Source organism: Anolis carolinensis, chromosome 5 (genome assembly GCF_035594765.1).
Source record: "Anolis carolinensis isolate JA03-04 chromosome 5, rAnoCar3.1.pri, whole genome shotgun sequence".
In the NCBI taxonomy this organism is placed as follows: domain Eukaryota; kingdom Metazoa; phylum Chordata; class Lepidosauria; order Squamata; family Dactyloidae; genus Anolis; species Anolis carolinensis.
The window spans coordinates 145943628-145949621 of NC_085845.1; positions in this window are offsets into that span (position 1 = coordinate 145943628).

The following is a 5994-nucleotide window of genomic DNA, read 5'->3' on the forward strand; positions in this document are numbered from 1 at the left end:
CATGGATTGCCCAAGAGTTTAGTCACAGACCGTGGATCTCAATTCACCTCTCGTTTTTGGAAGGCACTACAAAAACTATTGGGCATAGACTCTCGTTTATCTTCAGCTCATCATCCCCAAACAGATGGGCAAACGGAGCGCACCAATGCCACTTTGGAGCAGTATCTTCGCTGTTATGTAAACTACCAACAGGACAATTGGGCTTCTCTGCTACCACTGTCTGAGTTTGCCTACAACAATGGAGTTCAAGCTTCTACAAAAGAAACGCCGTTCTTTGCAAACTACGGCTTCCATCCACGTTTCTTCCCCCCTGTCATTGAAACTTCAGAAGTTCCCGCAGCAGAGGATTGGCTGCAGGAACTCACAGCGGTGCAACAACTTTTGCTCCAGCAACTGGACCAAGCCAAGGAGGACTATAAACGCCACGCTGACAAACATCGCCAGCCGGGCCTCGAAATCAAGGTAGGAGATCGGGTTTTCCTGTCCACTCGCTTTCTGCCCTCCCACCGCCCTTGCCGGAAGTTAGATGCCCGTTTCATTGGCCCCTATCCAGTGGTGGCGCAATTAAACCCCGTGACTTTCAAACTCCAACTTCCGCGTTCAATGCGCATTCACCCAGTGTTTCACCGTTCCCTGCTCCTTCCGGCGGATGGTGTGCGACCTGATACAGACCAACCGGCCCCCCCTCCTGTTTTGATGAATGGGGAGGAGGAGTTCGAGGTTGAGGACATTTTGGATTCTCGCTTTCACCGCCGCCGCCTACAATATCTCATTGACTGGGTGGGTTTTGGCCCTGAGGAACGCTCTTGGGAAGACGCCTCCACAGTCCATGCTCCTGATCTCACCCGTCGCTTTCATCAGACCTATCCCACCAAACCGCGACCTCGCGCCTCGGGGAGAGGGCCCCAGTTTGGGAGGGGCCTTGAGGAGGGGGATAGTGTGATGACCCATGGGCCTTGTAGTCCTGCTCAGGACATTGTAATTCCTGATGAAGATGAAAACTTGGGTTTTTTACCTTCCCAGTCTGAACTGGATTCCTCTCAGCCAGATCTTTCCCAGGCAGATCTGGGAACCTTGCACCTGCAAGAAAGTTGTCTCCCAGAAGTATGTCAAACAACCCCAGAGCCTACTTCTCCCGTGTTCTTGCGCCGGGAGTTTTGTAAACAACAGAGAAGTTTGGAATCAGCTTCGCGCAGGAGTGCGAGGATTGCAGCTAAGAATGTGGCCAATTAAGACTGCTTCTCGTGAGAATCTTTGGGGAGTCTCACATCTGGTCTCAGAGTTTAGCTTTCGGTTCTGATTCCCAGAGAACTGCTTCGGCGGGAAAGTTAGACTCTATTTAGGTGTTTTACCCACGTAGTAACTTCGCGGAGTCAATTCGTCAGCCTACGGAGCGGGTTGTGTCTGGACAGCGCGCTCCGATTCAAGCCTCGCTCTCGCTCAAGCCTTGCCTTGCTATCCAGCCTTCGCCTTGCTTCCCAGCCTTTGTTTACCTACGGACTTTGCCTTGTTTCCCAGGACCAATCCTTGCCTTGTACCACGGATTTTACCAAGTTATTCCACGGACCTTGTTCTTGTTCCTAGTTACCTTGTTCCACGTTTTAAGCCTTGTTTCAAGTATCAAGTTATTTCCTAGCCTTGCTCAAGTTTATGGACTAAAGGACCTTGTCATCTCCCCTCACTTTGCTTGGCAAAGTGAGTGTTTCGGTTATTGGATTACAACTTTGGACCTTAATATTTCATATTGGACATTATTTCCTTGGACTAATTTTGACCTTTCCTGAAAGGTCTGCTTCTGGACTATCTTTTACATTTGCTTTTACTAACTTTATATATTTCCTTAATAAAGATATTAGATAGAATCTGGCCTCTGCGTATGGTTATTGGTGCTCTGTAGCCTGGGTCGTGACAATGGTTTCCTTTTACTTAAATGGTCTTTAGATAGTTTTCATGCAAATAAAAAAATGAAGTAAAGCCAGATTATTATTTAGACTCTGATTTCTCTTTTATTAACTCATTATATTCTGATTAGAGTTACAGGAAAATGTGATTAATGTATGGCATGTTGTGGTATTTCTGTAATTTTAACTCTGGCATATTAATTAATCTGAAATGATGCAGGATCATGAGAACAACTTCTTGGGTGAAGGATGGAAAAAATGACTGGCATGCTGGCTGGGGGACTCTAGGAATTGTATCCAAAAAGTAACTTTATCAAGTTTTGCACTTAGGAAATACCTACTAGTGGGACATCTTCCAGCCCAGAGACACATGAGAATCCATGAGAAGTAGTATTGCAGAAATTGTTTCTTGGAAGATAACCCAAAATACTCCTTTTATTCCTTGTTGGGTGAGAACCCACCAAGTAAAAACTGGATCATATGGCATAATGGAATATGAAGGTGAATTTATCAATTTTCCTTTCATCCAGTTTCTAATCCTTTTCAATCATACATTCATTTTTGTCCTGATTTGGAATCAATTTGTGGTATTTTTTTTTTTAAAAAAAGCAGAAATGTCTGTGAACGTTTCTAAAACATATGAATTATTTGCCCTAAATATGTTGTTATTTTCACTACTATCCACATTTGTATGGAGAGCTCTGTACTATTCAGAGCTTTAGGAAAGTTGCCCCAAACAGTTTGGAAATATGAATTTGGGAAGATTAGGAAAGTTAACATGAAGTTAAACTAATTTAGTCTGGATGGACTAGATTAGGATTGCTCAGATATACTGGGAAAAGGCTGGTCTTTTGCCATGCCATAGTCACATTAGATGCCCCAAATCCAATTGCAGACAACTATCCAGTATATTTACACCTCTTAATCCCTTTTCCTGTTGTGCCGTATCTTTTAGCTAGTAAGCCTGAGGACAAGGACTGTCTCATTATTATTTTTGTTAGGTCACTTAAGGAGACTTTTCCATCCAAAGAATAGGATAATTTGTGTTGTATTTTCTGAATTATTGAATTATGCTAAATATTGCAGGTAGAATTCACATTTATTTCAAGTTCCAGGTTTAATCCTTAAAAATAAACAAACACTGTTAATAAAAAAAATATTTTCAAACCGGAAGAATAAGGACTCAAGATTTGAATTCCTCCTGCCATGTCTGAAATGGAGGGTTGGACCATATGTCATTCCAAATTAAGTTTTCTTAGGCTGCTCTGAATTTCTTAGATATGACCTATGAACTTGAAGTCACAAGTTATTAATGGTTTCTAAAGCAAAGCGAACTTCGGAAAGAGGCCAGAGGGCAACAGCTATTTTCTGTTTGAGAACAAAACATCACTGAATATAAAGAAAATATGAATTCCAGGTAAAACAGATTTATTCTGAGATAGTATATTCAGTCTTAGAAAGATGTGTTCACTAGCTGGGAGGAAATATTTCCTATGTATTTTGCAATAAATATTGGAATAATAAATATAGGATAGTTTTACTCTATAGATGAATGGGAATAATGTGTATGTCTATATTAAGCTTAGAGCAACACATGCCTAATAATCGTGTTTTTAAATGAAAGTGCTGCTCATTCTTCATCAAGATGATGGTGAACCAATGAGGAAGGACAATAAGGACTTGTAAGTTGTTAATAATGGTTCCGTTGATGCAAGCTGAGTGCAAAGCAGCTCTGCTAATTTAAGATCTAGCTGTAAATTATACATATCCTTCACTTCTGAAAAACTGTAATGTATACCATATGCCCAGAGTAGGCACGACTGGGAACAACAGAATTCAACTAAATCTGTCAACATATGTTGAAGTAATAGGAACTCCGAGGATGGGGTTGCCAAACACAGAACTTACATCCACATCAAGGGACTGTCTAGTCACAGGGTATGAAAGCAATGCTACGTCAGAAATTAGGAAACAAGTTGAGTTGCAAAACTGATTAAGAGGGGCACAAACATGTTTTTAGTTGGGATCAGTCATGGGAATATTATTTTTAAAATTAAAAGGGATTCCTTGCCACTAGTCATTCTATGGTTCAGAAAGGAAGCTCTTGTTATTTTGAAGAAATGTGGTGGCGCAGTGGGTTAAACCGCGGAGCTGCTGAACCTGCTGACCGAAAAGTTGGCGGTTCAAATCGGGGGAGCGGGGTAAGCTTCTGCTGTTACCCCAGCTTATAACAATCTAGCAGTTTGAAAACATGCAAATGTGAGTAGATTAATAGGTACCACTCTAGCGTGAAGATAACGGTGCTCCATACAGTCATGTCAGCCACATGATCTTGGATGTGTCTATGGACAACACCGGATCTTTGACTTAGAAATGGAGATGAGCACCAACCCCCAGAGTTGGACATGACTAGACTTAATGTCAGGGGAAAACCTTTACTTTTGCCTTTTAAGAAATAATAATAATATGTTGCTTTGTGTGCTGCTTACTTTTTTGTTACTTTTTTAAAGTAAAAATTGATAACAGGGCGATGCCAGCAGGATACACAAAGACCTAATAGAACACTCTCAGTTAACTGGTACGCATGGGGATAGTGGATAAATATAATTTCTGATTACTTGAGAGTTACTGTTATAAATATGCTTACCTGATACTATAACTCATACTATAACATAACATATACTTTGTATTAATTTGATGTTAATAAATATTGAAATACAATAATCAAAAACTAGTAAAGACAAACATAACACAATTTTAGTGTATTATAAAAACAGCTTTCTGAATGCAATATGCAGTTTTAGTTAAACGGCAGTCAATAAACTTGATGAATTTCACTAACATGGTGCATAAAATGTAGGCTTACAATGCAGTACATCAAGTTTAAACTTACATTTCACTAAACAAATTTTATTTAAAGTTTTATTTTTTTGCTGGTTGCTTGGGAATTCTGTTATTTGAGTTCCAGTTAACTGAGAGTATACTGGACACACACTCACATAAATGTACATGCACATGCATGCACACATTCCTGGGTTGACTTATCCATGAATCAATGTAAGTACTGTACCTTTACTCTTAGTGAAAAAGTAGCTTTGCTTAACAGAATGGCAAAAGGTGAAAGTTTCATCTATTTCAGGAGAAGCTAAAAGAAGCACTACCACTTCACTGTAATGAATTTGGCCTTGTTTATAAATTCCAAATATTTCCCCATTACACATTTACTCAAAGTTTTATTTTATGTCCTGATAATGGGATAGCCTAAAATAGAAATAAAGAATTTCAGCAACAAAGATGCTTTAACTAAAGATAGTTAAGCTACTGCAAGTCTTAGACCACATTGTCAATGTTATGAAAATGTGTTTTTATTTATGGTGACAGAAAATAATGCATATTTAACTTATTAACTACGACTAGAGGTGCATGAAGAAGGAAAAGGGGAAAGGATTGATAAGAGTAAAACTGTAAAACTGCTGACAAAATGGATTTTAAAATGTTTTAAAACAGCCTTTAAAAGTAACCTTCAATGGTGGCTAAAATGTACGTGTTGCCCAACAAAGTAGCATTTTTTGCATTACTTTTGTACTGTCACTTAGTTTCACATTTGTTAGAAGTCCCCCATTGTATTTAATTCAGTTGCTTGCAAGCTGTTACTTTCAACTCTTGTCAGGTTGCTTAGTGCCAAGGAATTTAGTTCATCAGGAAATTTTTAAAAATCCCTAAAGTAACACACATGCCCCCATAAAGAAAAAGCAGTGTAGTATAGTGGCTATAACACTGGACTGGGGCTTTGGTGTTCTAAATTCTAATCCCTACTGAGTGATGAAACACACTGGAGGCTTGCCTACATGAGCCACTTATTCAAGAAATTTGGAGAGCAATACTGGCCCAGGTGGGTGACTATACTGCCAATCTCCATCTTGCAGCAAGTGAGGCAAATCATCCAAGCTTGAAACCAGTTTGGCTCTGCTGATCTGTTATTTTATCTTGTTAGTCCGGCCTAACATCCGGGGGCTGGGCTATGGCAAAACTGGTTAAGTAGCCAGCTGCAATAAATCATTATAATAAATAATAATAATAATAATAATAATAA